The sequence below is a fragment of the Lolium rigidum genome, chromosome 1 (genome assembly GCF_022539505.1).
Source record: "Lolium rigidum isolate FL_2022 chromosome 1, APGP_CSIRO_Lrig_0.1, whole genome shotgun sequence".
Classification (NCBI taxonomy): domain Eukaryota; kingdom Viridiplantae; phylum Streptophyta; class Magnoliopsida; order Poales; family Poaceae; genus Lolium; species Lolium rigidum.
Genome location: NC_061508.1, coordinates 156,617,481 through 156,640,165, shown reverse-complemented (window position 1 = coordinate 156,640,165; position 22,685 = coordinate 156,617,481). Strand labels below are relative to the sequence as shown.

The 22,685-nt window shown below is 53.6% G+C and overlaps 1 long non-coding RNA gene and 1 pseudogene across 1 annotated transcript; one reads left to right on the top strand and one right to left on the bottom strand.

The window, feature by feature from the left end:
* Positions 1-8,041: 8,041 nt before the first annotated feature.
* LOC124652882 lies at positions 8,042-13,108 on the bottom strand (annotated as a pseudogene).
* Positions 13,109-18,713: 5,605 nt separating this feature from the next.
* LOC124682625 lies at positions 18,714-20,576 on the top strand. Its single transcript, XR_006996351.1, has 3 exons — positions 18,714-19,055; positions 19,578-19,680; positions 20,513-20,576. It is a non-coding gene; the product is annotated as an uncharacterized LOC124682625 (long non-coding RNA).
* The last annotated feature ends 2,109 nt before the right edge of the window (positions 20,577-22,685 follow it).

The following is a 22,685-nucleotide window of genomic DNA, read 5'->3' as shown; positions in this document are numbered from 1 at the left end:
TCTCTATGGTTGCAAAACATCATAAGTCCCCATGTTTGAATCTGAGCAATCTCTCCCGTTTCTTGCAGAGTTTCACTCGGTTCATGATGACTCGGAGTGCGAGAGGAACCACTCCCGAGCCACCTCATCCGGGGCCGACGCCGGTGTTCCCGTCCAAGGAGGAGTTCTATATCATGTACAAGCGTCGGCGTCGGCTGACCTCGGTAAGTTGCTAACTTGGCTAAGTTGCTAACTTGGTGTGACATGGCTAAGTTGCTAACTCCCTCCAACATGTAGGGATTGGGAGAATCCGGGAACGACACTCCTTGTGGTACGCCGATGCACCCCGGTCGCCATTCTCCTGGTGCTTCGCCGAACCTCGGCATTTTTCTGGTTCCGGTGGCTCTCGTCGTGGTTCTACCTCCCCGAGCACCGTCGAGATACAGCGGCCTCACTTCACCGACTCGGAGCTAGCTCGTCACTGTAGCTAGATCGTCACTCGGGTGGTGCACCACCATAGTTTCTACATTGTACTAGCACATGATGACACGCTTCATCTTTGTAGTGGATCCGGTGTATGTACCATGGTCTTGTATGCTATATTTGTGCTATTTGTGAGATTTGATGCTATATTTGTGAGATTTGGTGCTATACGGTGATATCTTTGTGCTATATGGTGCTATATATGTTACTGGGCATTCAATATTATAATATGTGCAATTTCAGCAATTTTCTGAGCTAATAGAGCAAAAATGGCGAAAACTGAAAAAAACCTGGGCCGGTTGTGCCGACGGTGTCACCGTCGGCACAGGCCCGTAGCTGTGCCAAATGGCAGGGTCTGTGCCGACGGTGACACCGTCGGCACAGCCGGCCCAGCGCGCGTTTTTTTGCCAGTTTCGAAATTTTTCAGTTTTCGCGCCCACGCATTCTGGGAAAATCTGGGCTGCTGTACCGACGGTTTCACCGTCGGCACAGCCTAACGGCCTTCGCCAGCGCCGTCACTCCGTTGCGGACGACCAACGCCCCGTGCCGACGGTGGCACGGCCGACGGCCACCGTCCCAGCCGTCGGTGCAGCGTGTGCCGACGGTGGTCCACTGTGCCGACGGTGATGGGAGCTGCCCCGACCGGAAATGTGCCGACCAGCCTGTGCCGACGGTCACCGTCGGCACAGCCGGTGCCGACGGTTGAAGTGGTTGTGCCGACGGTACGGGGCCGTCGGCATATGAAGTTGTTCCCGTAGTGACGTGTCCTACATCAATCGCCGAAGACAGAATAGAGCAGCACCTAACCGAATCTCCGGCCAGGTTCGTGAACATGCTCACGCTACGAGGCCGGTTATTTGCTGAGTCTCACATAACAGAGAAAACGGGGATCGATCATGGTCATACTAACAGGTACAGTATGGCGATCGATCCCAACACTTGTCCGCCGGATCGATCGATCAATCCAGCACCTCAGCCACCTGCCTGCTTCAGCTCCAGCGATCCAGCGCTAGCGATCCGCCGCTCGCCTGCCCCAGCTCGCCAGGGATCGAGCGCCAGCATTCCGCGATCTGCCGGGCGTGCCGGAGTTGCCGCTTCCCGCCGCCAAGGTGCCGGAGTTGCCGGAGCTGCCGAAGTTGCCGCTTCCCGCTTCCAGCCGCCAAGGTATAGAATGTAACCTGAAGGTCTAATTTCTTGAGTGCAGCCCCATATATTCACAGGATGCCCTGATATCTGTCAAGAAGAAATCCAGCGTCTCAAGGACAATATTGCTGGTATCCATCTCACGACGCCATTCAACATTTTTTTAAACAGAAGGCCGTAGCCCAACCTTAAATTAATAAGACCGTTGCCGATAAGTTGTTACATGGTGCTGAAGAACAGCTAACAGGAGACGAAAAACAACAAGCATACAAGAATGAAAAGAAACACAGCTTGAGCTTCGTGTTCGTTGTCCGGCCTTGCGATCCGTCTGAAGAGGCGCCGAAGCTGGTGAAGAGGACCGCCGTTGAGAGCTCTCGCCCTAGTCAACCTCCAGAGGCCAAGCACACACCCAAGCGCCATCCGCCTCTACCTCCGCAGAAAGCTCCCTGATCGAAGGGCGCCGGACCTGTCCGAGGTAGACCGCTCTCCCTGAGCACGCATGGATATCGGAGGTCACTGCCGGGGAGGAGGACTCCAAGCACTCGCCTCGCCGCGCCGCCACCCACGCACATCACCGCCACCCGCAGCCCACACCACAACACACAAGACCAAGCTGCCAGGAGCAGGCATAGACAAGGCCTACCAACCGCCGCCGAGCTCGTCCACCCATATCCGCTATCTCCGACCAGCGCCTCCATCAAGGGAACGACGTTTATTTTAGGTAAGTAGGCAGGGGTGTCTTGATCGAAACCGAACTTCAATTCCACCCAGCTCAGATTCTATGCAGTGGCAAAAGTCATGATTTTGCATTTGCCTTCTAAAAAGCGGTTTTTGCAGCTCCATTTTCCCTGCGGAATACCAGATCAAGAGATGAATTAGCGGATCACAGGGCTAAGTCGAAGCATGCCAGTCGCAAACAAAGTAGTCTATCTCGCCAGTCGAATCCTGCCCAGGAACAACAACAGCCTTAAGCACAGCTTTTGGAGCTTGGGCCAGAGCGCCGCCGCCGTCCAAACTGAAGTTTTGGGCTTTCACCCGAGATAAGCAGAGCAGGGGAGGGAGGGGATACAACCTCGATGTCGCCTTCAAGAAGGAGCATGGCGCCGTCGCCAGCGTCGTCGACCTCGTGGCCGCCACCGTCAGGCAAGGGTTTCCCCCGGTTTAGATCCCACCGCCGACCAGCCTCACCAAACCGCCGGAGGATCTGGGGCCAGGGAGATGGGAGGAGCACCACAAGGAGGGAGAACTCGTGTCCAGATCTGATGCCGGAGGCCCGACGTGGCAACCTCCGCACCAGGCCTGCGCCCGCCGCCCCTTCGCCGTCCACACGTCCGAAGAGCGCAGAACGCAGCACCGGCGCCGCCACCCGCCGCCAGGTCGGCGACGCCCCACCCCGCGCCCAAGGCCGCCGCCCTGCATCCATGGGATCCACCCGATTCGTGGCACACAGCCCGGCCACCAACCACCACTCCCAGGCGCCGGCGAGGTCGGGTCGGAGAGGGGAGAGACGGGAGGAGGACCAGCGCCGAGTCCTCGGGCGAAGGCCATCCCCCACCACCCGGCCGCCTTCCTCCCTTCAGGCGCGCGTGGGGGCCAGAGAGCAGCTCCCCGCCGCCCCCATCACCGGCGCCGCACGGCCTTGCCGGCGGCTGCCTCTAGGGGCGACGAGAAGGGGAGGGAGGTTGAGGGGAGGAGGCAGCGGCGCTCGATTTAGGGTTTCCCCCACGGTCGCCTGGAGGGGCGACGCGAGGGAGAGAGAAGGGGGGATTTGGCCAGCTTCCCCATTCAACATTTTCGTTCTCAGCAATTGTGCTTTCTTCAACAAAAAAACGTTTCCAATTTCCTGCACATAACAATAAACATACTCCGTGTCTTAGACTATCTCTTAATTAAACTAGTAACCTACACAATGCATCTAGATACGATCTTTATTTCCTATCCCAGTCTTGGAGTAAACATTAAGCTTCAATTATTTTCATAATACAATGGGCATCATGATGACAAGGCTAGTTATGGTAGGGGCTACGGTTCTACCGGGTCTAGGGCGGAGGTTGTAAGGGTGGAAGTGAGGGCGGAAAGGCTGGAGGGCTCGACGCCGGCGGCTGGGCGCCGTCGCGGAGGAAGGAGGCGGCGGCTAGGGTTGGGTGCGGCTGGGCGCAGGGGGTCTCCCGTCTCCCTTCAGGAGACGAGACAGTATGATACTGAATATTTGTCCGCTTAATCACGAAGGGTACATGTGTTTATATAGGAGGACGGCCTCCTCTAAACCCTAATTTACTTGGGCTAAGCCCACAACTAGCCACTAGTGGGCTTCTTGCGTGTATAGGTCAGACCGACCATAACATCTCTCCCCGCCTTCTCAAACAGCTCGTCCTCAAGCTGAACTTCTGGAAACTGCTGGCGGAGATCTTCAAGCTTCTCCCAAGTCGCCTCGTCCTCTGGCATGCCTGTCCAATGCACCAAGACGTGCCAAACACCACGTCGCTGCTGGGCCTTCATCACGCGAGCCACACTCGCCGGAGCAAGCTCGAGACGCCCATCCGAAGTAGGCGGAAGAGCTGGTGGTGCAGACGGAGGGTCGCCACGGTAGGCCTTCAGGAGGCCGACGTTGAAGACGTCGTGGAGGCGCGACCCCGCGGGCAGCTCAAGACGGTAGGCGAGCGTGCCGATGTGCTCCAGCACACGGAAGGGACCGGCGTAACGAGGTCCCAACTTGCACCTGGAGCGCGGGTCCAAGGACTGGGTCGTCCGGTGAAGAAGGCGTAGCCAGACCCAGTCGCCCACCGCAAACTCCGCCTCGCGATGGTGTGCATCATAGTACCTCCTGGCCAGCTGCTGAGCCTGAAGAAGTCGCTGGCGCGCCTCAGCCAGTATCTCGTCGCGGGTACGTAGCAGGTCATCCGCCGTCTCAATACGTGTCGTGCCAGGCGCATAGGGAAGCATCACTGGTGGTGGCCTCCCGTAGACCACCTTAAAGGGAGTGGCGTGCAGCGCGGAGTGGTAGGACGTGTTGTAGCAGTACTCGGCCCACGCCAGCCAGTCCACCCAAGCTCGTGGACGATCCCCGGTGATGCGGCGCAGGTACATGGCGATGATCTTGTTGACGACCTCGGACTGGCCGTCCGTCTGAGGATGAAACGCCGTGCTCATGCGGAGCTTCACGCCCGCCAACCCAAAAAGGTCCCTCCAGACGTGACCCGTGAGCACAGGATCACGATCACTAACGATGGAGGACGGAAACCCGTGGAGGCGAACGATGCCGTCGAAGAAGGCGCGTGCCACGGATGCCGCCGTATAGGGATGGCCGAGGGCGATGAAGTGCGCGTACTTGGAGAAGCGGTCGACTACCGTGAGGATGACGGACTTGCCACCAACCTTCGGCAGCCCCTCGATGAAGTCCATGGAGATGTCAGCCCACACCTGGGACGTCACGTCCAGCGGCTACAGTAAGCCCGCCGGACGGAGCGTCTCCGTCTTGTTCCGCTGGCATGTGACACACGCCCGCACCCAGTCTCGCACCAGGGCGCCATCCCCTGGAATGTAAAAATCAGCGCGGAGACGGTGCAGGGTCTTCTGGACGCCCTCGTGACCTGCAGAATGTGCCAAGGACAAGGCCTGGTGGCGTAGGTCTCCATGATCCGGCACGAAGATGCGGCGCCCATGGAGGAGTAGTCCCTCGTCCAGGCGCCATGGCGGGCCAGCTCGCCGTCGGCCAGGCGCTGGCGCACCTGCTGCGCATCCGCGGCCTCGGCAGTAGCGCGGCGAACCTCGTCGATGAAGGCGAAAGATGGCCCGGAGTGGATGCAGAGGGCCGCACCGACCGTGGGCGCGTCCGCGGCGTCGTCAACGTCGCGGCGGAGCAGGGCGTCGGCGACTGTGTTGAGGCGGCCGGTGCGGTACTCGACGGTGAAGTCGAAGCCGAAGAGCTTGCTAATCCACTGATGTTGCGGCACTGTGGAGAGGCGCTGATCCAGCAAGAACTTCAGGCTATAGTGGTCTGTGCGCACACGGAACGTCCGGCCCCAAAGATACGCCCGCGTGGCGCACCGCCTGGACCAGCCCGATCAGCTCGCGCTCATATGCGGCGAGCTTGTGGTGGCGTGCAGCGAAAGGGCGACTGAAGAAAGCGAGTGGCCCCTCGCCCTGGTGAAGGACGGCGCCGAAGCCGATGCCGGAGGCGTCGTAGTACACCACGAACGGCTCGTTGAAGTCCGGCATCTGAAGAACGGGGCCCGTCGTGAGTGCCCGCTGCAGGGCGGCGAAGGCCGTGGCCGCCTCCTCGTCCCAGGAGAAGGCGTCGCGGCGAAGCAGGCGCGTGAGAGGCGCGGCAATGAGGCCGAAGTCCTGGATGTACTGCCGGTAGTATCCTGCGAGGCCCAAAAATCCGCGAAGAGCTCGCGGCGGCCAGGGCGTCGGCCAGGCGGCGACGGCGGCGACCTTGTCCGCGTCCATCGCGACACCGTCGGCGGAGATGACGTGGCCCAAGTATGCGACAGAGGTCGTGCCAAACGAGCACTTCGAGCGCTTGAGATGAAGATGATGCGCTCGAAGCTCGTTGAAGATGATGGCCACGTGCTGCAGGTGCTCCGCCCAAGATGCGCTGTAGATCAAAATATCATCAAAGAAAACAAGCACAAAGCGGCGTAAGTAGGGGCTGAGCACGTCGTTCATCAGGGCCTGGAAGGTCGCCGACACGTTGGAGAGGCCGAACGACATCACCAAAAACTCGTAGTGGCCATGGTGAGTGCAGAACGCCGTCTTGGCGATGTCGTCCGGGTGCATGCGTACCTGATGATAGCCCGAGCGCAAGTCGAGCTTGGTGAAGAAGCGCGCGCCCTGCAGCTCGTCCAGGAGCTCATCCACGACGGGGATGGGGAACTTGTCCTTGGACGTGATGGTGTTGAGGGCGCGGAAGTCGATGCAGAAGCACCACGTGCCGTCGGCCTTGCGCACAAGGAGCACGGGGCGCGGAACGGCGACGTCGAAATCCGAATGATGCCCCGTGCTAGCATGACCGCCACCTAGCGCTCGAGCTCGTCCTTCCGCAGCCGGGGGTGCCGGTACGGCCGCACGGCGACGGGTGCCGTGTTCGGCAGCGGGTGTATGCGGTGGTCACGGGGCCGCGAGGGATGGAGGCCCCGCGGCTCGTTGAAGAGGTCGCCGTGCTGCTCGCGGTAAGTCGGCCGGGAGCGGATGCGCCTCGTCAAGCGCGGCGGCCATCAGGTGGAGCTGCGGGGATGCGCCAGTGCTGCCCAAGCCCGTCCAGTGAACACGGGGGCCGCCCTCGCGCCAGAAGATGAGGGGCAGCACGTCGAGGTCCCACAGGATGGGGCCTAAGGTGCTCAGGAAGTTGAGGCCGAGGATGAAGTCGTAGCAGCCCAAGTCGATGCCGACACAGTCGATGGAGAACGGCTCGTCGCCTACGAGCACGGGAACCTTCCGCGCCACGCCCTGGCACGTAAGACGGTCCCCGTTGGCGACGGTGATGCTGTACTTCTCCGATCCCGCCGGCTGGAGAGCGAGGCGGCGCATGGCGGTGTTGGACAGGAAGTTGTGCGTCGAGCCCGTGTCCACCAGCGCAGTGAGACGCTCCCCATTGATCGTCACCGGGAGCAGCATCGTCTTTGCCGTCTTGATGCCCGCCATAGCATGAAGAGAGACGACGAAGGCGGACGCGTCGACCGGCGCGTAGGTCGTGACACCGGCCTCAGTGACGGTGGCGGCCGCGAGCTCGGCGGTGAGGGCCTCCACGTCGGCATCGTCGACGGTCTCCAGGTAGAAGAGGCGGGCGCACGTGTGGCCCGGCGCGTACTGCTCGTCGCAGTTGAAGCACAGCCCCTTGCGGCGTCGCTCGAGCTGCTCCGCAGCCGTCGGCCGCTTGAAGGGGCGAGTCGGCGCGAGGAGGGCCCACGGGCGCGGCCGGCCGGCGCGGGGCGCGGCGGGGCGGTGGGCGTCGGGGAGGTTCGGAGCGCGGGACGAGCGCTGCCAAGTTGCGCGTAGACCTGCTGCATGGCGATGGCGCGCTGCTCGTAGGCCCGTGCGTAGTACATGGCCGTCTGCAGGTCCTCAGGCTCGCGCATCTCGACGTCGACGCAGATGTAGTCGGGGAGGCCGCCGACGAAGAGATCGGCGCGCTGCCCCGCCGAGACGCCCGGGGCATGGCACGCGAGCGCCTGAACGCGGCCGGCGAAGTCCTGGACCGTGGTGGTGAAGGCGAGGCGTCCCAGCTCGGCGAGGCGGCTGCCGCGGAGGGTCGGCCCAAACCGCTGGAGGCACAGGTCGCGGAAGCGCTCCCAGGACGGCATCCCGCCCTCGCCTGCTCGAGGGCGTAGTACCAAGTCTGCGCGGCGCCCGTAGGTGATAGGAGGCGATCCACGTGCGGTCGGCGGCGAGCGTCCGCCGCCCCGAAAGAACTGCTCACACTAGTTCAGCCAGTTCAGGGGTCGGTGGCGCCGTCGTAGGTGGCGAACTCCAGCTTGGTGAAGCGGGGCGGCTGCTGCGCCAGAGGCGTGACCCCGTAGGCGCCCTCCTGGCGGCCCGGGGTGAAGGACGTGCTCTCGGCGAAGGGGGCAGCAAACCCGCCAGAACCGCCAAAGGTGTGGGCGGGCTGTTGAACCATCGTCCGCGCCGCAGACTGAGTGTAGACGGGCGACGCGTCGGTCCATGTGGGGATTGGCGAGGGCGATGGCTGCCACCACGCGGGGCGGCCCTTGCTGGCGACGGAGGCGGGCGGTGTCGGGGTGGCGGACAGGGCCGGGACGGCGGCCGGTGGGGCGGCGGGTGCTGGCCGGCTTTGATCTCCGCGGGCTAGAAGCGGAGGGCGCGGAGACTGTCGGCGAGGTCCGCCAGTGTAGCGGGCAGGAGGTCGAGGCCCGTGGGGGCGGCGGCGGTGGCCCTCTGGTCTCCGTCGGCGGTGGCGGCGGTCCCCGGCGGCGCGTGGGCGCCTGTCATGGCGGCGGAGGTGGCGGGGGTGGTGTTGGTGGCGGCGGCGGACGTGGCGGTGATGGGTTCGACGGGGAGGCTGTTGGAGCCCATTAGACCTAGGCAATCTGATACCAAAGTGGTAGGGGCTAGGGTTTTACCGGGTCTAGGGCGGAGATTGTAAGGGTGGAAGTGAGGGCGGAGAGGCTAGAGGGCTCGGCGCCGGCAGCTGGGCGCCGTCGCGGAGGAAGGAGGCGGCGGCTAGGGTTGGGTGCGGCTGGGCGCAGGGGGGTCTCCCGTCTCCCTTCAGGAGACGAGACACGAGACAGTATGATACTAAATATTTGTCTGATTAATCACGAAGGATACATGTGTTTATATAGGAGGACGGCCTCCTCTAAACCCTAATTACTTGGGCTAAGCCCACAACTAGCCACTAGTGGGCTTCTTACGTGTATAGGTCAGACCGACCATAACAAGTTATCCTTTAGGTTTTAATACAGGGGCAAAAAATGAAAGCAGATGGCTCGGCCCGTTTGGTAATCGCACCAATTAGAGTACAATAATCCCAATACCCGTCTGCTAATCGCACCAATCGACGCGCATCAGTAGAGTAATCACGGATTTCTGCATCGGGAGAAAAAGATTCGGGGGAGAACCAACCTGTGGTTGGATGGTTAGGAGGGCAGTGGCACCCCAAGCCCACCAGAGTTCAAAATCCCAGATTTGACACTTTGGTGTCTCATAAAGGCGGAATATTCTTCAGTGGGAGGCGACGTTCCCGTCGACGGCGAGAGCCGCTGTGGTGACTTCGTCAATCTCAAGACCCGCCGAATCAGTTCTTCAACGCAGTCTCTTGGAGGTGCTCATAGGGGTAGGGTGTGCGTGTATGCGTTTATAGGGGTGAGTGTGTATGCGTATGTATGAGCGTCTTTGATTGTACTGTGTTTTGCAAAAAAAAAGATTCGGGGAAAGCTGAAAGATTACAGCAGTAAAATTAGAGTGGGGCGGAACTCACGTGTTCATCGTGGGCAGCACCGGTGCCGGAATCTTGACGGGGGTCAGGAGTCACGCTCACCTCCGGGACGTGCGGCAACGTCTCCTCCAACCCGCCAATGCGCCTCCACCGGGTCTCGGATCTCTGCCATCAGATCTTAATCGCCTCCACCGGGTCCGTGAAAAAAGATCAAAAAAATCAATCTTTTTCAGGATCTGGCCGAGGCGTGGAGATTGAGATGCAGCAGGAAAAAGCGGCGAGGAGGAGAAGGGAACGGGGACTGAGCAGAGGTGGCATGTGGGGAGTAGGTGTCGAGGAGGAGGAGGAGGAGAAGGGGAGCGGCGGCGACGGCGACGTGGTCGAGAGTGACAGGGAAGCGCTTTGGAGCGGTATGTTTGGGGTCGGAGCATGGGTCGAAGATATGGCTCGTGACAACGGGGACGGTCTAGTCGGCGCGTTGGAAGAGATGAATCAAACACATCATCGGCGAGGGAGAAGGTCAAACATTTATTAATGTGTAGTCTTTATTTCAATGGTGGGACGGTTGGGATGGGCCTCCACTGCACGCATCAGCGCGTCACGAGCGTCGCTACTAGGGTCACCCCTTAAGTCAACCCAGACATGCTCAAGAGAAGGAAGGTGCGCCAAGCTCACATCAACCTCACCACTTTGGTAGTTCACATGATGGGACATCTGCATGTAAAGACGCTTAAGCCGTGGCATAGTTCTAGGTGCAAACAGACATGGCCACGTCATAAACCCACGGAAGTCGCACTCTATAGCAGATGGGAATGCACCGGCCCTCACGACCGATAAAGGAATATTCCACCTGTCTTCATTGCTGGCATACAGGAAGAGGTAGCGAAGAGCGGGAAGCATCCCAATAATGTTGATGTCATCCTGGTGCAAATTTCTCACTCCTATGGACAGATAGGAGAGGTGGGGAAGTGATGTTAAATTAAACCATTTCGGCAGTGTCAAGAAGTCATCATCTGCCCGAAAACTGCGGAGGCATGGAGGGGGCACCCAGCATGCACCCATGAGTTCCACCAGCCCGCTACTTCCACGAATCTGCATAGATTGCAGTTTGCGCAAGCTGCCAAGAGACTCAATCAAAGCTGTGCCCTTGTCTATTTCATCACAGGAAAGATGGAGCACCCTTAACTCTGTCAGGTTGGACAATTCTTTCACAGTGTCAATAGATGAGAATGACACTTTTCTTCCTTTCAGCACTTCAAGGGATGTCAAGTTCCCGACTCCTTTTGGCAGTACTGTTCCATCACCGAGACACAGACGTATCAAATGCTGTAGCTGAACGAAACTTGCGGGTAACTCTTTTATACCAGATCCACGTATGTCCAGTGATTGCAAAAACCGTAACTTGCCTATGTCATGTGGGAGTTCCTTAACACCTGAGTCGTTGATCACTAGTTGCCTTAGGTGAAATAAATTTCTAATATGCTCAACTCTAATACCATGTGCACTGTCCACTTTGCCATCAGAATTATAAGGTCTACCAGCTCCTAGTTCCAGTATACGTAAATACTGCAAACTTGAAAGAGATGCCAACCAATAACCGGCAGCAGGAAGAAAAATAGCAAATGACCTGACTTTTGACATATCAAACTGATGTTCATCGATTTTCACCGTGCTATTTTGCAGCGATAATCTTCGAACTTTGCTATGCAGATTAGGCATGTACTGCCTAGTATTGTCTAACACAGTGACAAAGTTTTCTTCACTTGACAATGAACATATGAGATCAAGCACCATGTCATGTATACGGCAAGATATTACCTCACCCTCTCCATTTAATTTTGCTGGCATGATCAAGCTTCTATTCACGAGCTCACTGAAGTATGCCTCTCCAACCTCAAACAGAGTACTTCCTTTTTTTCCACGCTGGATAAAACCTTCAGCTATCCATCTCCATATCAGCCACTCTTTGTCAATCTCAAAATCTTCTGGAAATATGCTCAGATATAGCAAACAAGTCTTCAGATGACAAGGTAAATCATAATAGCTAAACAACAATATCTTCTTCATGTCATCTACGGTAGCACCTTCTGTAAGTCCGTGGCCAATAGAGCTGAGTAAATGGAACCACTCATCCTTCTGCTTTACTTGTTGATTACTAACCAAAAGACTAGCGATAGTAATGATGGCTAATGGTACGCCACCACATTTCTTCAATATATCTTTTGATACTTCCTGTAGTTCATCTGGACAGCTGTTCTCACATTGAAATATTCTTCTGTAGAACAGTATCTGTGAGTCTTCAGCAGACAGAGGTTTCATTTTATGAATTATGTCATCAGCAGAAGAGAGACATGCTTCAGCGACACCAACTTTGCGTGTTGTTGTGATTATCCGGCTACTGAGAGTATTTTTTGAGAAAGCACAATTTATATATTTCCATGTTTCTTCTTCCCATATATCATCGATTATGATGAGGTACCTATGCCAGAGAAATGAGAACACTAATTGTAAAATGGAATGAGATACAACTAAATGTGTTCTTTATAAGGAAGACGGTAATTAAATGGTAACTATTGTGAGCAGAAATATACTATAAGTGAGAACTGCCAACTGTGAAATTTGGAGAACAAACACAAAATTGGAGCACAATTGTTATCTTTAAGTATATACAAGACTACAACAGAAACACAAATAAAGAAAAGATATTGAGTATAAGCTAGCCATCTGATGCTCTTAAAAACAGTAAAGGACACGCAGGGTGGGTGATGCGTACCTTTTGTCCGCGAGAAATTTACGGAGTTCATTGATGAGTATCCTTTCATCCTTTTCTGTATTATTATGAATGTTACTGAACATTACATTATCAAGGTCGCAGAGTATATCTTTGAATACTTTCTTCAAATTGGGATTTTGACCCACGGGGACAAAAGCCACACAGTCAAACTCGGCTTTTATCTTGTCATAAACTGATTTTGTGAGGGTCGTTTTGCCCAACCCTCCAAAACCAACAATAGAGATTGCCTTCAACAGCTTCTTGGATGTTTCATTGTCACCAATCAGCTTCTGGATCAGCTCATCCCTTGTGCGGTCAATGCCTACAAGCTCGGCCACATCTTTGTACAGGGCTACCATGCGAGGATCAATAGTAGCACCAATGCTGGTGCTTCCCATGTCAAGCTCATACCTCTGACGCAGCTCCGACAGCTCCTTGGCGAGGACCTGAGCTTCCTCGATGGCGTCAGAGATCTGATGAAGTGCTTTGCCGTTGGTAAACAGCTTGGTGGTCTTCTTGAGGAACTTCTTGACTCGATTCTTCATGTTCGCTGGCTTGTCGCTGGGGCCCTCCACTCGCACCATGAAGTCGTCCACGGCGTCTTCCATGTCGTAAGAGAGGTCTCTCACCTTGGCAGCCCAGATCTGGACATGCTCGTCGAGCTGTTCCGGCGGCACCTTGCCGATCTTCCGGAGGACGGCGTGCATAAGCTCCAGCTCGGTGTGGAGGGATTTTACACGGCCTTGCACTCGTTTCTCCAGATTGTATTCGCCCACGAGCAGCTCACCGAGCTTGCAGATGACGGGGCTCATCGCCCTGGCCGCGACCTCCATCTCCCTTGTGCCTGCTCTCGAGTATCCGGTGTTCAAACTCTGTGATGCAAGCATAGCCGTTTTGAACGGGCCCCCCATCCTCTCCCTCGCGTCGCCCCTCCAGGCGACCGGGGGGGAAACCCTAGATCGGGCGCCGCCAGCTCCTCCCCCTACCTCCCTCCCCTTCTCGTCGCCCCTGGAGGCGGCCGCCGGCAAGGCTGTGCGGCGCCGGTGATGGGGGCGGCGGGGAGCTCCTCTCTGGCCCCCACGCGCGGCTGCAGGGAGGAAGGCGGCCGGGTGGCGGGGATGGCCTTCGCGCGGGGACTCGTCGCTGGCTCTCCTCCCGTCTCTCCCCTCTTCGGCCCGGCCTCGCCGGTGCCTGGGTGTGGTGGCTGGTGGCCGGGCTGTGCGCCGCCAACCGTGCGAATTCCATGGATGCAAGGCGGCGGCCTTGGGCGCGGGGTGGGGCGTCGCCAGCCTGGCGGCGGGTGGTGGCGCCGGTGCTGCGTTCTGCGATCTTCGGCCGTGTGGACGGCGAAGGGGCGGCGGGCGCAGGCCTGGTGCGGAGGTCGCCCCATCGGGCCTCCGGCATCAGATCTGGACAGGTGCTCTTCCTCCGTGCGGTGCTCCTCCCATCTCCCTGGCCTCGGACTCCCTCCGGCGGTGTGGTGAGGTTGGTCGGCGGTGGGCTCTCAACCGGGGGAAACCCTTGGCTGATGGCGGCGGCCATGAGGTCGACGACGCTGGCGACGGCGCCGTGCTCCTTCTTGAAGGCGACATCGAGGTTGTATCCCCTCCCTCCCCTGCTCGCTTATCTCGGGCGAAAGCCCAAAACTTCGGTTTGGACGGCGGCGGCGCTCTGGCGTCGTTCCCTCGTTGGAGGCGCTGGTCGGAGATAGCGGATACGGGTGGACGAGCTCGGCGGCGGTTGGTAGGCAATGTATGTGCCTGCTCCTGGCAGCTTGGTCTAGTGTGTTGTGGTGCGGGCTGCGGGTGGCGGTGATGTTCGTGGGTGGCGGTGCGGCGAGGCGAGTGCTTGAAGTCCTTCTCCCCGGCAGTGACCTCCGATATCCATGTGTGCTCGTGGAGAGCAGTCTACCTCGACAGGTCCGGCGCCTCTCGATCCGGGGCGAGAAAGCAGGGAGCTTTCGCGGAGGTAGAAACGGATGGTGCTTGGGTTTGTGCGTGGCCTCGGGAGGTTGACTAGGGCGTGAGCTCTCAATGGTGGTCCTCTTCACCAGCTTCGGTGCCTCTTCAGTCGGATCGCAAGGCTGGACAACGGACACGAAGCTCAAGCTGTGTTTCTTTTTCTTTCTTATATGCTTGTTGTTTTTCGTCTCCTGTTAGCTGTTCTTCAGCACCATGTAACAACTTGCCGGCAACGGCCTTATTAATTTAAGGCAGGGCTACGGCCTTGTCTTTTAAAAAAAAAAAAGCATAGCCGTTTTCAGAGGAAAGGATGAGAAAAACCGGCACATGATTCGTTCATGGAAGTAACATCTGATATTACCTCGTTTTGGTGCAATTATACAGAGCAAAAGCTGAAGAAAAGAATCCTGAACTTTAACTCTGAACCTCCAATTCGCAGTTGCACGGAAGTACAATACAAGGACGAAAAATCACGACAAAATAACTGAAAAAAGAAGAGAGTTATGCCGTGCTGCATCGATCGAAAGCAACGTGCTGACTACTGAGAGAAGAAGAGTACTCATGGAGGAAACCTCGGTCATCATAGCCGAGATGGAAACGAAAGGGTCGCCTAAAGATGGTCTTATTTTTGCTGGTTGGATCGAGAGCGACGCGAGAGGTTCTCAGCAGCTCACGGTAGCACTGATCCAGTTGTAAGATGGCAGTCGTGAGCATCGTCTTTGATTGTCGATCTATACACAAGCACCACTATTTTTCATTTGCACTCGGTGAAACCACATATGCACGCAAACAAACAGCATGCGGGAAATACATCAAAACTCAATGCGGTCAACAAACGGTGTGGCCTAAATCGCTTTTCCACTCACACTCTCTATAGCGAGCCAAAACTGAAAAAGAAAAACAACATGTTAAAGCATCTTCAGTCGCGTTCCCCAAACCGTTCCCCAAACGGCGCCGGATCGAGCGTTTGGGGATGTCGCTCCCCAGTTGCGTCCCCCAAATAAATTTTTTGAAATTTAAAACTTGAGCAAGATTCGATTAAATTCATCCAAACTTGCTATATATTACATAGATTCGAACGAGATTCGACTAAATTTAAACTAAACCTAATCTAGAAGTACTTGCGGCGACCAGAGACGTCGTAGTACTGGTGGAAGTTGTACATGTCGTCGGTGACGACCTCCTGTTTGACGCGCTCGTCGGGCTCGTCGATGGGCTCGTCCTTCGCCAGGCCGTTTGGTCCTGCCTCGCAGTCGTCGGTGAGGTCCACGAGCGGCTTGTCGGTGTCACGGATGGACATGGCGATCGCCGTGTCGAGCTCGCAGCCCTGGGCAGTCCTCGGGGTCGTTGCTGCCGGCGATGAGCCGCTGCTGCTGCTTGTACTTCGCCAGCAGCGCCGCCTTCGCCGCTTCCTCGTCGTCCTGCTCCTCCTTCACCTTCGGCTTCGGGATGAGGAGGGCGCCGCCGCCGCGCCTTTGCTGCTGCCGGCTGCCGCTGCCGCCGCGCCTCAGATTGACGGGCGTCGCCGGCTCCTCCTTCACCACGCACTTGGGGACGGTGTAGGGCGCGGAGCAGTACGACGAGGACGGCGTCGATTGGGCCGGTCCTGAGAAGGAAGAGTTGGAGGAGGACGAATACGTCCTCCTCGGCTGCCATTGCGCTGCAGGAGACATTGGCGGTGAGGACGGCGCCTCCAACCTTGGAGCGCCGTTGTGGATGCCGTCGATGACGTTCTGCAGGGTGCGCCCCGGAATACCCCATAACAGGACGCGCATGTCCCTGTTCCAGCTGTTCGGCCCGCCGACGAGGCCGGTGGTGTTGTGCATCTCCATGTCGTACTGCGCCTAGAAGTAGGCGATCCACCAGGAATCGTTGCTGGTGGCCGCCCAGGTCGGATCGGCCCGCTCCTCGGCGTCGAGTGCAGACCGCCGGGCCCTGATGGCGTCCCTCCAGCGCTCCGTGCCCGGCGATGGCGGCGCCGGGATGCCTATGCCGTTCACGGCCATCCTCCAGCCGCCGCTGCTTGGCAGGCGCATGTCCGACGGGACGGGATATCCCGCTTGGTACAACGCCAACGCCTCCTTCACGGTGAGGCTGTCGCGGCCGAAGCCGATCGCCGCGGCGATCTTGCGGGAGGACGACGACATTGGTTGGAACGGCAAAAGAAGATCTGCGAGCGGCGAGGAGAAGATTTGGGAGCGGCGAGATATTGGGATGAACCGCAGGGCCTCTTAATGTATAGCGGCGACTGGCGAAGCGGTAGCGAGTCATTGGACGCAATAACGCCGGCGCGGATGGCCACGCGGCCATGCACGAAGAGACGCGTCCCTGCGTCGCCTGGGAAAACTGGGACGCCATTAACGTCGCTTGACCAAAGGTAGGCGACGGGGTTTTAGGCTTCCGAGCCGCTGATGCGTCGGTCCCGCCACACGCCTCGTCTCGCTTTTTGTTGTGTCCGGCGTGCCCGGAGCGTCCCCTGTGGGGCGGGGACTGTCTCGGGCGCCATATACCGTATCGAACCGCGCCGGGTAAAAAACCTATTTTGGGGACGCGACTGGGAACATTTTTTTGTCGGTGCGCCCCAAATTTCTTTTGGGGGACGGTTTGGGGACGACTAGAGATGCTCTTAGGGCATGTACATTGATTTAGACAGATGTTGTCTGTAATACTACTCCATGTCATCTATAGACAATGATACAGACAATGTATACAATAGTCTGTCTGTAAGTTATCTATTTTTAGTCATAACTATATGTGAGTATAAGTTGGAGACACCCTTCATACAACAGCAAAAATGGTGTCTGTAAGAAGTCTACAGACTGTCTGTAACTTTACAGACAGCCTCATTCTCTTTCCTTCCACATCACCAAAATCACCTATAACTATCTCTTACAGACAGCTGAGTCATCACCATTGTACATGCCCTTAGCAGCCAAACGCGTTCTTATACTATGATTTGGGTTCAAATTAAAAAATCTATTTAAAAAAAAGATAACACGCGTTTCTGAATGTAGGTACAGTTCTTCATGTGGTGTATACCTGGTGCCGTCGATGGGAGTTTCTGCATATTTTTTGAAAATTGTTTTTAGTTCTCTTAATCCTTATATAGCTTAAGAGACATAGACATTAGTACTGTGTACTAATCTTTTTGTTGTCTGATCTATAGTAAATTCTTTCTGTGAACAAAAACAAAGAAATTCAAGTTTTGTTAACTGCTTTTTTTTGTTGATTTATCAGTTTACTTGAACTATTTCATACAAATTTATTAAATATGTATGAAATTTGTGGTCTTCACATGTTGATTCTAGAATTAGAGTATACACTTAGTCGGTAAATGCAGGATGCGTGATAAATTCCTTCTATAAAAGCTCCAAGAAGACCCGGCCAACCAGGCCATCTGAAAGGGGCAAACGCTCGTTGGTCGTCCGATCGGGGCGCACAGTAAATTACTCCTTCCGCTTTCCAGCAGAACCGTTCGATCCAGTAATTTTTTCTGCACTTTCTTCTCTCTAAACGAGCCAATGACTTATGGGACCAGTTATGTGTGGTACCAACTGGTCGGAGGCAGCCACGCCCGCTCGTCTGAGTCACCTTCTTTCTCCTACGCGGGTGCGGGAGTAAAAACCCTAGATCGCGGGGCGCCCAATCCCTGCGTCTCCTCTCCTCCCCAATCCCCGGTTCTCCTCTTTCCCCATGGCGTTCGAGGGGTGGCGCTAGGCCGGAGGTGGAGGAGGCCGGTCGCGAGGGTATAGGGTGCCTCTGCCTCCCCCGTCTGGTGCTCCAAGGTCTGCAAATCGAAGCGGCGGTGGGAGGAGCTCCAGATCGAAGCGGCGGACGACAGCGTGCGTGAGGAGGAGGGAGCCGGAGCTTAGCCAGCCGCCCCAGGTGAAGAAGAGGAGGTTGGGCCGCACCGTGGAGGTGGTGGTCGGCCCGTCTCTGGATGGGATGCTCGGGAGCGGCGATGCGTCGCGGGTCGAGGGCCGTGGTGGGCTGGCGGGGGCGACCTGGTGCGATGGGGCCAGGAGGAGTACGTCGCGGGGGCGAGTTTGGTGGAGGCGCAGCTCCCACCGCCGCGGAGACGCCCGTCCTAACCGAGCGGGTGCAAGATGGTGACCTTGACATTGCCCGTGAGCTCGTCCTCATCGAGGAGGCTGAGCCGCCGCCGGCAACATCGACCTCCTCCAACCTTGTGCTGGACTATAGCAAGAGTGGTGCTACCCGGGAAGGAGAAAAGAGGAAGGGGATGCGGCTCGGGGGCTCGAATCCATGCAGAGGAGACGGGGGACGGAGTTGGGTGGAGGCATTGGGTGGGAGAGGTCGGTGGCGACTCGGGGTCGAGCTGCACAGGCAGCAATAGGCGAGATTTGTCCAGGTTTGCATCTCCCTCCTCTCTCTGTCTCTTCCTCTCTATCTTCCTCTTTGTGCTCTCGCTCATTTTTCTCCTGGCTGCAGCAGGGAGTCGGCCGGCGGTGGCTATATTGAGGGTCAGCCAGAAATAAAATGGCATATTTAAATGCATATTTGCTGGTTCTTTTTTGATACTTTTGGTAAAAGAACCTTTGGTTTTGTAGAGCAAAATCTTTTATTAAGATTGGGCAGGAAGACAAGGAGGATGTTGCACTCACATTTAAACTTCTTGCTATACTGTAATGTGTACTGACACTAATTCCTTCCTCTCTCTTTTGTGTCATCTCTTTTTCCGAGGCCAGTTTGAAGGGTAAATTGATTTTCCGCTCAAGCAGCTATAGGTCTTCCTAGGAAACTGCATTGCAGAAGACTCCTGCAGGATGGAAAAATGGATTTACTAGAAGGCAAACACGTGAGTATTCTCTTTGAAATGTCCTTTCAGTCCTTTTAGTTAACACTATCTGAACACAAGCTTTGTTTGTTTTCTGAATATAAATGAACACCTGAAGGTGTATTGGTGTATAATTTTTTAAAGTTGCAGGTCTGCTCCTTTTTATCATTTCCATAGTAGTTTTGTACTTACCTATTTGAAAAGCATAAGGGGTTTGCTTCAGTACTTTTAAAAGAAAGGTTGAATCTTTAGAACTGAAGTGAACCTAACCAAACATACCTTGTTACTGTTGGTGGTCGTAACTTCAGGGTTTCATGGATGAGGTGAGCACCTCACCTTGATGGCATCATAAGCAGATCACGAGTATGGTTTATACTTTGAAGAGAGTTAAAACCTTACATCATTTGCCTTCTCTTTAGTTTTTACAAGAAAATAAGGTCCTCCCCTCTTTAGAATTTAGATAGAAGACAAAATTTCACACGCTCGTTGTTTTGCGTTCTTCCTTGGTTTACCAATGGTGCTTCTTTGTTTGGGTTGGTGCAGGATAGCGGCCAAGTTGCTTCTATGTGTTGGTGATATTAGTCATGGCCTCGATGCTTGGAGGATATATAACGATCTATGCGGGTAGCAGCCGGATGTCTGCGAGGTAAAAAAACTGGGCGTCATCTCTACAACATCTGTTCAAACAATTCATTTGGCTCCCCGTCTATTTCCCATGTAGTACAGACTGATAATACCGTGCATAATTTTCATTTTGTAGTAATATCAAATTTCCCTCGAATCTGATAGTACGACGTCCTGATAAAACCATCAATGCATTTCCCTTTAATTTTAGACATAATGTGCTAATGGATTCATTTAGGCGAGGTTGAATTATGCTAGAAAGTGGCCAGCAGATTGTATTGCATAGTGAGCAATGTTTCGTTTTCTGTGTACTAAGATTCTACATCTTATGTACTTTCGATCATCATGGATGACAAAATAATAATTAATTATGGGTCATTGATTTTGCATATTACGCCAGTGAGCTACTACTCTCTGCTGCGCATATGAATATTGGTACGTTAGTGTTATTTGCGAATGTAAACCCAAGATTTTGCATCCTCATTTCATTTCGATGCATTATTTTACTAGCTTTTGATCTTTGTTATTCTCATTTAGTTGCTTTGACAGATAAAAGTCAAAAGTCTGAACAACAATCGAGTTGATGGCATAGGGCTGCAACGCGGGACAAAATGTGGGACAAAATTTATTCATTTTCACCTAGCTCCTTCCTATTTCCCCCTGAGATCCATTTCTATATTTTTGATTTAATTTTGTTTTTGGGGATGAAGTGGGACGCCACGTTGCCAGCCTATGATGGCATGTGAAAAGAAGCTGAAAACTGAATTTAGATGATATTTTGTCTGAATATTTCTTGTTCTAGAGTACATATGTTCATCTTATTCCTTCCTCACTAATTTAATTCTATTTTGCAGCCAGGCTTTGGATGTCCAGGAGTTTCTTACACCCCAGCATTAGTGTTCGTGGAGTCCATCGTTGTTTTAGGTATCATTCTCCCCATCTCTATTTATCCCCTTTCTTCTGCTGTATATTGGCACAATTTGCTCCCTAGAATCTATAGTATGCAATATGTGCTACTGACCAAGCATTTGATGGTTTGATGAATGAACTATAATAATCGATCCATTTCATCATATGTAGTAACTTCTTGCGATTTTAATATTTTATTTACAAAAGGTGAATATTTGCAAGCACAGTGTGGGCATGCGAGTGAGCATTTGAAATTCCACTTGGAAAGAGCTTTTGTCGACTGAAACTATCTGTGTTGTTTCATATGATTCAGAGAAGGCCCGCTCATCATGACTTAGATGGGGAGGTTTTGATGTCATGTATTGAAGGTACCATGGCTAAAATCTAAAAGACATCACACACTACTAAAATAATGTATCATTTCATCGGCTAAATCTTTTGTTGCAAAAAATAAGCCAAAACAATGTACTGGACCTGAAGATTTGGACAATTTGTTTCTTCAGAAATACATCTGGTTCTTTGGATCGTGAATAGTGGATTTTAAACCATTTCTCCCAGATTTGTACAACTTGGAAAGTAATACATATTATATAAGATCGGCGAGTGTCTGCGCGAATCATTATAGATTTCAGGTTAGCTTAGTCAATCTTTTCCGCTGTTCAGTGTTAAAAGAAAGCAAGGGGTTAGCTTGGTGGCAAGTATCGATCACAGTTGTAGGCTTGTTTGCTTCATGAGTACTAACTACTTCATCAGAGCTAGCTAACAGAGAGATCCCTTTTACCCGCAAAAAAAAAAAACAGAGAGATCCCTTAATCTTAGCTTAATTATGTGCATGATTTATGTGTAGGGAATATAACCAATTTTCGTGCATAAACTCCCAAGCTTAACCAGAATATGTGTGCTATTTGTTGGTAGCTCAATATGTACAGTGCATATCAGTACCTCATTGTGTGGTTCTTCAGTTAACATCGATGCAGTGAGTGGTTTCTAACCCCGCTAAATTTGCATTGATAGCTACCTCTATGTAATCTTGGTAGCAGAAAATAATTCAAACTTGACTTATCTTGTTTTAAATTGGCAATCTATCTATTTACATAATGAATCATATGCTGACTGCCGAGTATGATAAAGTTGACCAAAGGGGGACGGAACCCTCCCTTGGCTGTCCGTTGTTACTTTCCAGCCACGGATTCATACGGGTTGGATATCACCCTGTTTTAATTCGGTCGCCCTTGGGACTCGAACCCAGGTGGGGCTAGCTGCCGCACATGTACCAGCAGTATGTCTACAAATTGGCCACATATAGAAGTAATTAAAATGAGTTGATGATTTGATTAATTATCTATTTTCTGTGTTGTTGGCTTATCTATTTGCACTGTATTATTAGTGGGTCCAATAAATTATGTCCATCCTACTATGAGCCTTGATTATTGTTAGTCTTTGTGTATCTGTTTCCAATGTATGCTATTTTCTGCCTTCATGTTGGTAACAGTGATTCCTAAGTTATTTTGCTTATAAAGAGAGCATTCCTTGTTGTTTCCTCTCCGATCTTGCATTATACTACTATTATTAGTTCCTTCTGGTCTACACATTTCTTTATCTTCTCCAAATGAGGCTCACAAAGAAAGTAAACTTTCCCATGAAAGACTTACCTGATGATTAATTATCTTTTATATAATTAGTAATGTTTTGCATGGTTCCTGAAAATAGGTTCTTCGTTTGTTATGTATTGTGAACTATTTGTTTCCAGTTTTCCTAATACTGAATTTAGCCTTGGTATCCAATCTCTCTTCAATCTGTGATACAACATATGCCATTTGTTTAGATTAATTCAATGTGCATAGGGTTGATTTGTATTCTCCTTTTGATGTGTTGACTAACACATTCAATCCGTAGGGTTAGTTTCTCTTTCTGTTGCTTGCCCATTGTCCTTGCTTAAATGTCCATTGCCATTGTCCTTGCTTGAAGCTGCTATCATGGATTGCCCATTATATTGTTCTTTTTTAAATGTGTTGCCTATATTATTCAGAATTAATCATTTTTGTTTTCCTAAGCTATTGGTACTAAAACAAGTACTGGATCCTATCCTAGAGATAGGCCACATAAGAATATTGAATT